Below are 15,379 nucleotides of genomic sequence, written 5' to 3'. Positions count from 1 at the left end.
TGACTGGGTTCTAGGAACATGAAGCAACCAAATCATACCTGTAAAGAAATCTGCTAATGTAATTCAGGTTTCAGGGAGCTAATTCAGACCAAATTTCACTTTTTTTTGTATTTAAGCCTTAAAATAACTTGCTAAAGTGACCCAATGTAAAACAGGTGTATTAAATCCATATGGAAAAAATAACCAGCTTTATACATTACTTCACTGAACAAAAATAAATATGTATTAGTATTTTATTCCACTAGTCTCCTATTCTGCCTTAAATGGTGTCCATCACTAATTAGCCCATCTGACCGTCACTTCAAGCTTTCTGTCCTCTATATTTCTTTCTTCTTCATCTTCATTACAATTACAAAGAGCATTTATTGTAATTCTTGTAATTCTTGTAATTTCTATGGATAAAATACTGTGCTAAAAAGTAAAATGTTTTAAGACAATTGATGCCACTACTAAATTACATTAAAGCATCATATTTTCAGACCTGTAATTAATTGCAATGCTTACAAATTTTATTGAATAATTTGAGGCAAATAAGATAGTCATATAAATTAAGCTAATCATTAAGTTATAAAAAAGACTACAGTCCTCACAACGGAAGAGACATCTAAAAAACACGTATTTAATCAGTAAACAAACCTAAAATGGCTAATCGATAAGGAACCACATACAAAGAAAGGATCAGATATTAAAATACCTCACCTTCCACTGAAAGATATTGTTTCACTTAAAGGCTCTGCTCTTGGCTGTTATACAGTTCCTTTGATTTCATCTGATTTCATTAACTGCATAAAAGAAAATTGTCAAAGCGGGTAATAGAGGATAACTTGAGCCCCGTGACATTATCTATACATAAATATGTTACCACATCTCTGATTAGGTGTTACTTAGGCTAGGTTGCTAATAAAGCTTAATTGGCTGCTGTGTTTGCGTTCATGAAATCTCATTGTATAAAGCCTCCAGGTAACTTTCTTCGTCACAGACTAGAACCAAAGCAATTTTGTCCCTGTTGTCCTACCACAAGATTTAAATGAATCCTTCGGAAGACTGATGGAGCTACTAGTGTGCTGCAGTCAGAGGAACCGATCCTAAGGAACGAACAGTTACTAAAACATTATCACATGTGACAGGACAAGTAATGCTCAATAGGGAATTCCAATATTGCATCTTCCTGAATCTGTTTCTACACGGCATTGTAACACCAGTAACCATAGCTTGTGTGCAGAGTTCAACACAGGTGAAAGGAAAAAGCTTGAACTGACAAAACAGACCTCATACCAAAGAAGCTAGCGTCAAATTCCAACCTGGTCACACATAGGAATTGATTTAAGAAAAGGAAAAGATGCACCTCAAATACAGATAGAAGCAGGAAGAGTAGGTCAGAGAAGGATTCTGCCGTCAAATATCAATTCTCTTTTTACTAGTTATAAAATAAGAAATGACTTAATAGAAAAGTGAATTTTTAATCAGAAGTACAACTACAAATGATGATTTCTGTTTGCTTATTCATAGGTCACCAACTTCTTGCTAAAGGCTTTTACTACAACTAAGTGTGCATTCATTATTGGGTCATACAGATTTTCAGAGAATACATATTATAGTCACATGCTCAAGTCATAAGCCAAGTAAAAAATTCAGATGCCCAGTGTTAGACAGCCACAGCAGCTACAGCCTTCTTGCGATTCCCACACAGTCCCAACCATCAGGGAATTTAACTGTGAGAGAAGGACTCACATTCCAGGACTGCTAAAAACCAAGTTACAGCAGGGCACCACAGACAATACAACGTCAGCTTTAGAGCCTGGACATATTGACAATAACTATGTCATATTCCCTGCAGGGATAGGTGGGGGGTTTTTTGTTATTATTGCATTATTGTTATACTCTGATTTTTTTCCTTTCTTTTACATCTTCTTTATAAAATCACTGCCCCATCCAGTACATATGCTATATACACAGACTAAATCATCACATTCTTTATATTTTTCATTCTTTTTTCATAAAGTAACTTGACTGTAAGGTGTGGGGCTGGAAGGAATTAATACTCAGGCCTGATAGCTCCCTACCCTCTAGAATATCACTTGTCTGATTTCTAATAGCCTACACAATTGGCATTGTGGACTTATAAAGCTTCCCAAACCTCTCCCACAGCGAGGCACTGCCTTCCGAGGTTAGTTCTCTAGACATGTCATGAAGGTGCAGTTTTACAAGAGCTCAAACACTGTAGTCTGGTTCTGCAGACCCAATGGTTATTATTAGCTCTCCAAGCTTCCCAATTTACTTGAAATAGCCCTTTCCCAAAGATTCAATTTCATGAGCACTAGACTAGGCTATAATTTTTCATTCAAGGATCTCTAACAGTCGAAATACATACCATAGCTTTCGAAGTAGTTGCTAAAAGAAGAAATAGTGTAAAAATACTAACACCCCATTTCCAGTCTCCTGAACACATTAGCCTCATCTGGATGGCTCTTCCAGATTTATGTGATGCCTTCAGACTGAAGACTCATCTATCCCCCTTTCTCTCCTGGACCACAGAGTCTCTTCCCACATGTAACCTTATAGCTCCCCTTCCTTAAAATGAGTGGTGAAAGACCTTGTCTTTTATGATGATTTTATAATAAAGTCAACTTTGTGAAGAACCCTTTGTTCATCAGCTGACTTAAGTCCCCACTAAAAACTTAGCTTCCTGCCTTAATTTGGGTTTTGGTCTTTATAAACTGATTTTTTTCATGAACAGTAACCAACCCTTGCTTCAAGGTCTTTCCACAATCACAGGTGGCTTGTGGATCTTTCCATTGTTACTTTTATATTATCACTAAAAAAATCTGTGCAAAAATAAGAGACAAAAGGAAAGGAGAATACCCATTTTTAAAGTGGAATTTCAGCTGATTTATATCTTTGTAGAGTTTATGATCTTAGAAAGAAATTATGCATTGTATATAAGCCAGTTCTGAAGGAAGTTTCAAAACAAAATGATTCATAAATAACATTTTTCATATGAACTTAATAGCCCAGCAGATGCATTTTCCCCATGAGGTAAATAATTCATTACTACAGAACTCCCTCATCTTCAGGAAAGAGCTATGCTTTGGTTTTCCCCTTCTTTTTTCTCTCAACATTAGTCAATGCAGCCATAAAACTTTTTCTCCCTCGTACCAGAAATGGTAGTTTCAGACTCTTCTCATCACAGACCTGAATCACCAAGATAGGCTTGCACATTAGCAGCCTACCTAAATGCCTTCTATTATTGTTGACCCTTTCAACCTTTGTCACAGCTCTCTTATCTTCCCTCAAATTACATTTTAAAGCTAGGACCAGGACAACTGAATTTTTAGCTAGGTCTATTTAGTGTCTTGGCTTAGAAAGGTCCTAAAATCTTGATAGACAGACAGGATCTTCAGTAATGCAAGTGTACAGTTGTTCTAAAACATTTTAGAAAGCACATACTCACCCCTCCTACATCCCCCCTAAAGTGATTCAAAATCCTGGGCATTTTCTACAATATTTATTATACATAGAGTATCATGAACCACTTATTTTGGACCTGATACATCTGAATAAGCAACTTCTTAGAAATCAAATGGAATTTATTCACTCACCAGGCTGAAACTATTTTGTGCAACCAGGAAAACTACCACCTGGATAAGACATGTCACCTGATTCCTCAGTCAGAGAGACTCTCCATCTTTGCATGATAAGAATATTTTGATATAGTTCAAATCTACGTCTTGAGACGATCTGTCTGGCAGACAATGACCTTGCACATTTATGGCTCTGAAACTCCATGGAGATCAGTATTATTACTTTTTTAATATATATATTTAGACTGACAAGTATTTCTCAGTTCTACAAGAGAAAAGTGATTTTTTTTTTTCCTCCCCACTGATAACAGAGTTCCTTAGCTGTACAGCCCAAGGCATAATACATTATCCTTGGTCATAGTATCACTGGAGGGTGTTAATGAGGCCCCAGCCCGAAGCAAGCTTATAGTTTGAGGGAAATTTAGCTCCTTCTTGCACACTTTGCACATTACAGCTAGGTGTAACGGAGGCACATATAAGATGCTCCTTGCTCACAGCCCTCTCCTAGTGCAGAGTGGCTGCCACATACCAGGCACCGCCTGGACACGGTGGAGACCAAGGCCAACATCCACTGTAAGGACACATTCCTTCCTCTCTTCCTTGGCCTGTTGGCTACAACAAAGCATAGCAAGATGTTACAAGTCAGCTGCATGACCACATCCTGCCAGCAGGAGAATGATTGTCAAGTACATTTAAACCTACTTTGTGACAGAGAACCCGAACAATTAGAGAAAACCATTTCTCCTCCCTTCCACTCCAAGAGACATTTCTTTGCAATGTAATGAAATGCAACATTATCTTTTCTCACTTAAGATTTTCCAACCTCCTTGGACTTCTGTGCATGCAAAAGAGTGCATTGTGATAAATGGCAGGAGTGACTATCTGCTTTTCCAGATTAACTATACATTTAAGTAACTGCACTGACCACAACTTTTCAGGTAGCTTAGGAGTGAAGCTTCTTTGAACATCAAAACTGGATTAAAAGGTTTTTGCGAGCAGTGACCAAATATATCAGCTAAAGTGTCAGAAAAACTGCACAACAGAAAGTTAATACAAATTAGATACATGGATGTGTAGAGTCCTAAATACAGAGTCTTTGTTAGCTCCCTCTTGAGAATGATAACTAGGATCATATTTTGGGCAAAACATTTTTCAACATCTATTGGTCGTTTATTATGCTTGGGTTGGCAGCAGAGTAGGAAGTTGGTAGCAGCTGAATTAGGCTCTCATAAAAAGGTATCTTATGCTGAGCAAGTCTGAAGATTTCAAACTGACCAACCAAAACACTTGTGATATAGAAAATCACATGCAACTTGCACCATATCCATCTTTTCCCTGAAAAGATGTACTCTGAATGAAAACAACGCATTAACATAATATTAGAATAATATTTCAGATACATGGACAACTGCTGAGCTATTTATGTAAGTAACGTTCAGTTTACAGATTGATTTTAGAACATACAGAAATGCATAACAAAAAGAAAGGCAGTGTTTTCTACCAATGCTCTCAGCTAACCTTGCCGCTATTCTGTATTAACTAGAAGGCAACTTTCACGCTGTGTGAATATATCCTTTTTAACACTGGGGACAAGATGCTCCGAGTCTGACTGGCCCAGCTGGACCGCACCAAGCCCCAGGAGCCAGCACGGACTTCTAGTGACAACAAGCATCTGGGGTGCATGGGGAGCCCCAATTGAGACAAGCAGCTAAATGGCCTCTTTCTGCCCCACAATGTGCTAAGGTACCCGAAAGCAAATATGATTCGAAAAGAGTAAGTATTCTGAAGTTCCAAGTTTCTTGCCCACTCACCCTTGCTGAAGTAATTTAAATGTAAAGCTCTACAGAGCAAAAGATCAACCACATGAGGTTACATAAAAAGAATGTATGAAAACTTTTTTTTAAACAACTTTTATTTTAAATCTAACCTTGGAATTTCAATCCAGGTAACACCTTTTTTTCTTTCTTTATTTTACAAGTTAAATACTTGTAAAAAGAAAATATACATGCATAATTTTGTTTACTCTGAAACTGAAAACCAGCAGGACTCAGCTGAAGTATACCACACCAGCTGGAACTTGCACTCTCAGCTGATTAGCGTTAGGCTACAGCTAAATTCTCTTTGGTACCTGTTAATCCCAGCAGTCCACTCCCATGGATCACCACTGGGCAGCACAAACAAAAAATGAGTAACAGTGGTTCATGTTCTATCTGAAGCCCTCGAGGAAAAGAGTTCGTGCAAACATGATGTTGATTTGCGGTGACTATACGGATACGTCCACAACACACTTCCCGTCTTTCCAGAGCAAATCAATATTGCTAAACACCTCTCTTGCCCTCACCTGCAAGCATGTAGGTGAGTTTGGGACAACACTATCTCAACAAATGCACATACAGTGTTTTTCTAACACATGCATATAGCACCTGTTGATGCAGTAAAAGGTGAATTCCTTGCAGGCCAATTTTTAACATGCTGATACAGTAGACTAAACTCTGCCATAAATCCCAGAACAGGTACACTTCTCTCAGAGCTCTTTATATTCCCTGTGGGCTGACATTCCGGTTGACTGTCTCACTGGGGTGCCACAGACAGGCGTGCAGGTTCACAGCATGTCAGCCAGGGACCATCACAGGCTCTGACAATCCTTGCCAAGTTTCTAGGTGAGGTCACCAGGCCAGAAGACTTTTGGTTCCTCTCCTAATAACACCAAGCTTTCCCATTCCTCCCTCATCACTTCATGACTCAGGCAGGACTCAAGTTGAACCCTCTTGTTACTGACCCACACTTGGTGTCACCCCCAAGCAGCCAGGAGATCCCGTGGGTCTCAGCTGCAGTTAAATAACCAGTCCCCACAGCTGACCCTTCATACAGCCTACGTGCTACTTCATCCCACAAGACAGACACTTTTCTGAAGGGTCTGCAAAGCTAAAAAAATTTGGCAACTGATTGGCCTCTATAAACTCAGTTTGGGATGAGCATCAGCTGGCAATCTCTTGCTTCAGGTCTTCGCTATGAAGAGTCTGAGATCTCAAGGGCAAGTTACACAAAGCCTCCAGCATAAAGCATTGCCTGGCTCCCTTCTATACCTTGGGTACGTGCCAGCTAAAATGGTGACTGAATCTGTCAAACACAATTCCTGGCCTCCATCACTTACAAACCCTATTCAAAAATGGCAGGCTTTCTACTTCATCAAGAATGCCAATGTTTGTTCAGAGTGCAGTAAGTGCCACAATAAGCACAGTGCTTTAAGCCACTTACACAAATCAGGACAGACTAAACTTTTGTGACTTACAGGATCAATTTGATTTAGCTGAGAAAGTTTCTTTCTGATCTCTGCACATAGACAGAAGTAAAAGAGACACATGGAAAATTTATACAGACAAATGGATGGTAGCAACATCTAATTTCTTTTGTGTAGTCATTTCTGCTTATTTATTTTCTTTGTGTTTTCCTAGAGTACTTGCATGATGCATGCAATTGCATTCTGTCTGAGTGGTTAATACAGCATGAAAAGAAATCCATGCTTGTCATGACATTTCAGGCCCTGTACAGCAAAATCACAAGTAATACTATTTTTGGCCATTGAAAGCAAAATGGTATAGTTGCTATAAAAAGCCAATGACCAGAAATCCTAACTCCTATAAACTATTTTTAATGTAAATAACTGTCCACGCATTTCTTGTGCAGTCCAGGATCTTCTCTCTTCTATTACAAAATACGTACAGTATGTTTTTGCAGTCATCTGTCACAGTTCTACTAACAGATAGGTTAAGGAATTAAGTTTCTTTTGAAGCAAAACTTTTGGGGACCTTTTGTGGACTATTGATATCCTCTAACTGTTCCTCTGTCAGGATTCAATTTTGCACTCCTGTAAACACCACCTTCTACTGAAGGTAAATACAATATTGAATCTATCATATTAGCTAGCTAAGTTTGTCTCAACCAGTGTCTTTTCTATATCTGTCGCCAATAGCACATGACTCTCACCAAAGCCTTTAAAATCTTTTGCAGACATATACAAAACCAAACTCCCATAAGAGAATATTCTTCAGAATATTGTAATACTCAATAGCTTTTGTGCTGAAGCATAAGGATCTAAATTCTTTATAATTTCTCAATTCTATCAAATATATCTGTGCATTTTCTAATTATCTGTATAGGGTCTAATTCTTAAAAAAAAAAAAAAGTTCAAATATCCTACTAAGATCCTAAGTGTTCAATATGTTAACTTTGTGAGTTTAGAAAATTCTTGCTGTTTTTAAGCCTTGATTCTGCCTCCTATGGAGTTAAAGTAACAAAATCCCACTTGCTTTCTCTTTCCATCACCATTTTCCCTCCTTCAATTATGAATCTTCTTTTTTTGCATAACAGCTCCAAGATTCTGCTCTTTTCCGCATCTTTAACCAGCTTTCATTTCCCACTGAATACTTAAGCCTCTGTCACACAAAAACACAGTCACCAGAATGGAAAAGGGGAAAACATGACATTCCTAACACGCTTACATTGACCTCTCTCCAGTGACACTTGGGCCCTTTTCTTTTTTTTTCCCATAAACTGCAATACGGCTGTGATAGTCTTTATTTTTCCACAACTTTTCAGGTCCCAGCAATGAGTTTCACACATCACTATGCTCTTGTTAGGAGTCACTAAAGTTACTGCCTTCTCTAGTCTGAACATGTGTCACCCCCACAGAGATGTTCTTCCCAATTCCAGGTTAGAGATGAGAGTACTAAACACTGTTTATAGTATAGAACTTGTGGAGATCTCAGCATTGGGTTTTTGCTATGCTGACCGTTTGCTTTTCACACACTTTCAAGGACAGCTCTCTAAATACTACCGCTTCTCACCTCCATTCTCCCTTTCTCCAGAACTGCTTAGATTTGCTGCTGGCTGCTTCTGAGAGCATTTGCCAGAGCAGTTTTTCCATATGGTAACCCGTTGACCTGTAATAGTACTGTCTGAACATTCTGAAAAAATATCTATACCTTAGAGCCAACATTTCTCCCTTTGGTGAAATTCACATTGGTTTATAACCATGCATTTAATTGAGTATTGCTTTGGGAAATTGTGTTGTGCCTTCAGCAAAAGGCACAAGCTCTCTCATAAGATCTGAAAGGCATTGCAGCAGGCTTATTTTAATGCAAGTGCATTTGTAGTGTTGCAGCAAAACATCTCGTTCTGGTTCCTTAAAAAGATGACAAACAAAACCAAAACAGTCAGCTGATCATAAAGCTACTTCTACTTCTTTAAAGGTTTAGTAGTGCCCAATCTTGCCACCTCTGGAAAGACATGAAAAGCAGAACTAATATAAACCTTTAAAAGGACTTTACATTTTGTCTATACCATGTGGCTTACAGCTGCATCAGCTGCTGGTATGTGAGCTAGGTCATTTTGAAGTCACTTGTGTTCTTCTGTGCTCTTAAGTGGCACATATCTCACAAACGCGAACTAGGGCAGGAGGTCTGACGTTCTGGTTAAGTCTCACATGTTTCTGATGCAGAGCCAATGCAGTAGCTATACTATTCTGGTTTCCTCCATCAACAAATCTTGCAAAATATGATCGAATTCAAGACTCAGACACAGAATCTACCCTAGAAGCCTATGTAATTTCCTAGGAAAACAGTATCACAAAAAAAGTAATGATTCAGTATTGAACTGGATCTAGTTTGCTGCAACCCTTGCTCCGGAATTCATGGGCTAAAAATGCCTTAGAAATATTTCACAATTCCATACATAACTTTTCAACAAGGTTTTCACCCTATTATTCATCTTAAATTGAAGGGAATGTTATTCTCCACAGTAAAAATGTCTCATTATGCATGTCATGTATAGGATTTACCACTTCAAACTGGAAATGAGGGTTCCTCCTCATGGGTGAGATGCAAGAAATTACCATGTACCGCTTGTTGCCAGCATCAGAATCCTTATGACCCATTTCTTTTACCCTCTTAAGACACTTTAAATAGAAACACAATTTCAGGACATGCTGATAACCCTTCTAACACGGTGAATGATTATTATACCATCATAAACTTTTACAGTGTTGCTACTGGTTTTGGAGGAAGTTTTATATTTCACTTGGATCGTGACTGTATCATATTTGCTATTCCGAACATTTGTTGTAGTTCAGTAAAGCATGTGGCAATGTATGCATGTCACATACCTTAGTATTTTACCCCAATACATTATTGAAGAACACTAACTACTTAAACTGCACTTCTAAGAATGAACTTCGAGGAGATTAAAAACAAAAAAATCGAAGTTGTTTTTTCTGAATCAAAGAGCAGAATCACGGTCAGAGTTTTCAATTTTACTGCCTCAATAACCATCAATTAAAATCACTGGGCTAACATACACTATCGGAAAAAAAACAAGCAAATACCGGAAATAGAGGCTTGCTGCAGCACCAAGAGTTCCTGCCTTTGAAGAGGAGCACCTCAGAGTTTGCAGTGCTGATTTTGCTCTGTTTGATCTATCAACTATATCTTGCACAAAAGTATTCACTTACCCCTGACAAAACACTTCTCTGTGTGCATTATCTTTGCTGGACTGTCATAATGCCCCCTCCAGTTCAGAACCTCTGAGAACACAGAAGAGAAGTTTAGACAATTTCTCTTACAGCAGTGGAGACAGGCCTACTAGTCAGAGCTGAAATAAAAGACATTGGACTGAAATAAAACCAGGTGTTTTTATTAAAATAATTTTATATGTGTGTGTGCTTACATGTACATTTTAAAGTCAACTGACTTGCATAATGCTCTTCTATGACCTTTAGTAACTCACTGGCTATTTGTGGGCTGTGCACTCAGCCACAGTCCAGCTATGAGCATCCAGAAGCAATGGTGGCACTGTCAACCATTACAGACAAAGAAAGTAAACTAGCTCCAAATAACCCTGCTACTCCCTTTTTGACATAGAAGAAATATCAGGTAGTTCTTTAATGCATTCACAGCAAATAGCCAATGGGGCAAGAGGCTTTGCAGTCTTTGCTTGGGACAGACGTATGGTTTAAGACAAATTTAGAAAATACATTAGAAAAAAAATAAATTATCATTTCTTACGAGTATGCCTAAACTATTGCTGACTGCCTCAATTTCTTGCAGTCAGTAGAAAACCTTAATTCAAAACCTGAGAACACCAAATCTGAAATTTAAACACACCTCAAATCACTGAGAAAATGATGGTGTTTGAGTTAGAAAGGAGTCACGACACTTCAAATCTTCTTTTACCTTTTGTTTCTTACACAGCTAAATAATGGCCTGAAATTATTTTAAAAAGAAAGGAAAACAAAAAAAACATCCTTCTCCACCCTTGCTGCCTGCCTTCTTCCCTCAGCTTCCCATAACCGAAGTATTTGGTCACAGTTCAAATTCTGGCTTCACCAAAATGGACAAGTTCCAGATTCAAAGAGGATGGCAAAAAAAAAAAAAGGGCTAATGTATCACTTCCTGATAGCTTAACAATTTGGACCACTTCAGATAATGTTAGATACTTGACTATAAAATACTTGCTTCTTATTATAGAAGAACCTCAATGAAAATACAGGTTCTAGAAACTTATGCAGTGATTCAGAAGAACATTTAGAGTGACACTTGGCTGCATGATAAAATTCATCCATTGTTCAACTTTCAAAATTTTTCTTAAACCTAAAGCAAAGATTGAAATTCAATTGATTACTTTCAATTTTGGTCAAAAAAGGAAAAAGCACTATCCTGAGATGCTTTCTTGAAACAGTAGCAACACCTAACGACACCTAATTTTAGGTATTATGTTTAAAATACCTGGCTACAATGTAGGAAGCAGACCTAGTATGCCATTCATAGTAAATGTGCCTCATATACTGTTTTGCTAGGATCACTAGGCAGAAAACCGAGAGACTATCCAGCAAATATTTTTTGCAGTGTTGACAATTCCCTTTCTGTTCATTAGGTATCCTGCCATTGCCTTGAAAACTCTGTTTCTGAACAGAGGTACAAAAAATGTCAATTCACATCATAGGAAACTTTCTGCTCTCCTAGCCTTAAACTCCACAGCAAAGATTTAAAACTGTATATATCGGACAATATTTTAAAAAGTGACATCTATAGGGCACTTTTACCCTATTTTTTAAATTAGAAACATAAAAGAATACGCACGCCTTAGGTCTTATGATAACTAAAGACTAGAAGCCATGCACCACAGAACAGCCACACAGAAATGACTATACTAAAAGGGAGTAAGAAGCCTCATAGACCAATACGACTTTCCTCTTTTTTTGTGGGTGGGTGTGGGTTTTTTTTTCCTTTGTAAATAAACACGCAGCAGCTGATACTTACAGAAAGATGGATCTATGAAGCAGAGCATGCATTGTGTGACCCTCCTGTCTGTACACTGACAGTGGTTCCAGCAGCTTAACAGAATTAACCTGAGTTAGAGCTGGCTTCCAATCTACTTTTTTAGTAACCTACAAAAGAACTATTCTTGATAAAAATTGATTAACTTTAATTCTTTTATAATTTGACTTCCTTCATACTGTACGATAACAAGCTCTGCAATTTAATTATGCTTTCTATGGAAAAGTACTTCCTTCTGTTCATTTTAAATTTTCTATTTTTGTTGGACACCCCTTAGTTCCCATGTTACAAAATGAAGGCAATTCTCATTCCCTACCCATATTTCTCTACTATCTCTATTTTTATATATTCTTATTATATTATTATCAGATCTTTTCATGCAGCAATCCTAATCTATTGTGTTTCTCCTCCCTTACAGGCAGATCCACACCTGTAGCCATTCTTCTTGTCCTCCTAGATTTTATCAGTTTTACTGTGACCTTTGAGAGACAAGATCATCAGATCCGCACGCAGAATTTGAGATGCAGAAGTGCACTTGAAAAATGAGGTTGTTTTGATCTCCATTGCCATCCTAAGAATCCCTAAGATTTGTCTTTTCCTATTGCCACCAAGCATTCAACTAGTGTTTTCCAAGAAATACCCACAATAGATGCAAGATCTCTTTCCTGAGTGGCAATAATAATTTTAGAATTTACTATTGCATACACAAATACATATATATTCTGTGCGAAAACACACACAAAGCATACTTCAGCAGGAAATATTTCTTGACAGCCCCACAATGCTAAGAAAACAAAATGCCCAGGGAAAAAGAACAAAACAAAACAAAAAAAAACACAAACCACAAAAACAAAAACACAAGCAGTCTGTCATACCAGATCAAAATAACAACTAAATTATCTGCACCTACTCATCCCTATGTCCATTTCCCCCCCAAAAAATTATGATTATACAGGGAAGTGGACAGAGGGAACTCCTTCCTGCTTTTGCAGTCTAAAAACAGGAGGACACACATCTGCACATCTAGTGTTTGGCCAACATCCAAAGAGAAGTCAAACACAGGTATGTCCTCACCAGCTACCAGACAGGTCACCATCAGATGCTTTTCCCACCACACAATACCTGTTTGGCAGGTGGTTGTTCACACAGCCAGGACTCTGTCACTGCTCTCAGACAGCTCACACAGGAACAGCACCGCAGCTCAAAGCGGTACATAAATTGCTTTGTCAGCGATTACAAATCCTACAAGGCGTAGGGACTGCAGGACCAACTTCCAGCCTGAGCCAGAGTACCCCAAGCTCACTCGAAGTCGCTGCATGTAGCACATGAGACTCTGAGCTTCAGGCCCTTCCCAGGCATCAGAAAGGAAAAGCCGGGTGAGGGCTGTCGGGGGGACCGACCCCTCGGCCAGCACGCTGCGTGTCGGGGTGCAGGGTTGTGCAGAGCCGGGCTCTGGCTGGAGGTGCCTGCATCCAGGCTGAGGATTTGTTCCTTGTCATCTTCACATGAACCTTTAATACATCCACCTAAACCCAGGAAGATGATAACAGCACACATGACAACAGGGATGAACACGCCTAGTAACAAACACTTGATAGATACACCAGAGACATACATGATAGATACACCGGAAAGAGCAGGCATCAATGCATTTGCTAGGAACACAGAAAGACAAAATATATTCTGTAGAAATGCAGGACAATGAAATTCTTTCAAACTCTAGCAACCACAAGAGAATATGACTGTGTTCCTTTAAAAAAAAAAAAATAAAATCTTTCTCTGCTGCATTTAAATTCATATTTTTCAGAAAACATTGTGAACATCTTTACCTGTCCCAGTGAAATCAAACAGCATATTATGAGGCACCAGAAGTTATTTCCTAGCCAGGTTTTCTATTTGTGTTTTCTGATTGTCTGGGTGTTTTTTCATTTGCACCCAATTGAGCACTGTTACATCACCAGTTCCTTTGTACTGACCTGCTCATCTGCTGCAATAACTTTTTTGTTTTCCAGTTGGTGATTCCATCTCCTAGCATCTATCATCCTGTTTTGCTACTTTATTCAATTTTACAAACTTGCCACTACAAATTATTGGCTCAAATGGAGTGTGATTTCTCTTTACATTAGCTCTTCTCTCCTTAAGACTTGCTCTAGCAATGCACTCAGCAATACTGGGGCAAACGGTGGAAAGGAATGGTACAATCATAAACAGGAACAAATGAACTCAAGTGCTCAAGGAGAACTACACACTGGCAAAAGTAATACTCATTTTATAAGGCACAGGAAACCAACTTATCTTAGTCCTAACCATCTCATAAAAATATTTCTTAACCTATTTCATAACCTGTACTTGCAGCATAAATCCTCCATTATCCACAGTTAATTTCAAGGAGAAAAAAGAATATTGGGACACTACATGTTGTTTCAAATAAATAAAAAATTACACTGCAGCAGCAATCAACTAGAGAGCCTGATTTTAACATCAGGAAGATGCACAATCCTAGTAGGATCTAAAGCATGGGCTATATGTAATCTTGTCTTCAATTTCTGCTCATCAGTTGAAGCACTCCTATTACATGGCCTTTTTATACTCCCTAATTCAAAAAATGCCAAGAAGTTAATTTAATCCTCCAAGGGAATACTATCAGAAGCAGCATTTTTTTTTGTGCCATAAACAGATAATGAAAAAAGTGGTTTAGATTCAAGAACATAACATTTCAGTTTTTTTCCATATCATTAACTTCTTGCACTTTCCTGCATCTGTTTTGTACATCTTACTTCCCAAGCAGTACAAAAAAATCATACTCTAGCAAACATAGCTGGAGGCCTGGCAGATACTTCTCTTCAGCCAACCTTATAACCTTAACCACGTATCGCCCTTGAAGCAAAGAGTTTAAAATACTTTTTGAAATACTTCTTCATTTGTTTCAGAAGCCTGAATTGCTCCACATTCAAAGTTCAGGAAAGCCAAATTCTCTCTCTGAGCACTATGATCTCTATATATGTTTGGTTTCCCTTACAGAAATAGCATCTCAAGATCAGTCGTTTCAACTCATGTGTTGCCCATCAAGGGTCATCCCAATTCCTATCACAAACAACTAATGATATACCTGTACTTATTTCAATGCTACTTCAAAAAGGAAAAAATGGCAAGCAGGAAAAATAGCCTTTCTCTTTTGGGAGCGTCATTTGTCAGTGACAGTTTATCAACAACAGGCTAAAAAGGTTAAGTCAGGTTTTACAGCTCTCTTGCTCACAGGTGATAGTTGCCTACAGGGTTACAGACGCAACTGTACGAACAAGCAGTACCTGGAACAGCGGTAAGGAGGTACAGACAGGCTGAATGACAGCTCCTATCCAGGGAGGGATGAAGACTGTATAGGTGATGCCCAAAGGGCACAGGGGTTCACGCAGGTGCCAGATGCAGTGCTGTGAAATGCAGTCATTCACAGCTGTGCAGTGCCTC

At 38.5% G+C, this 15,379-nt stretch overlaps 1 protein-coding gene across 5 annotated transcripts in view; it reads right to left on the bottom strand.

The window, feature by feature from the left end:
- GRID1 (glutamate ionotropic receptor delta type subunit 1) overlaps nt 1-15,379 on the bottom strand; it is a 546,772-nt gene that overhangs the window by 338,704 nt on the left and 192,689 nt on the right. Inside the window, exon 1 of one of the 5 annotated variants that reach the window (XM_032994095.2) lies at nt 4,111-4,175. The exons of the other annotated variants lie outside the window; for them this stretch is intronic. The gene's annotated coding sequence lies outside the window, so the exon portion shown is untranslated. Of the gene's footprint in view, nt 1-4,110; nt 4,176-15,379 lie in introns of those variants that run through there. 5 annotated transcript variants of the gene reach the window in all.

The sequence above is a fragment of the Tyto alba genome, unplaced genomic scaffold (genome assembly GCF_018691265.1).
Source record: "Tyto alba isolate M040663 unplaced genomic scaffold, T.alba_DEE_v4.0 Super-Scaffold_1, whole genome shotgun sequence".
Taxonomy (NCBI): Eukaryota; Metazoa; Chordata; class Aves; order Strigiformes; family Tytonidae; genus Tyto; species Tyto alba.
This window is presented reverse-complemented; position numbering and strand designations above follow the sequence as displayed.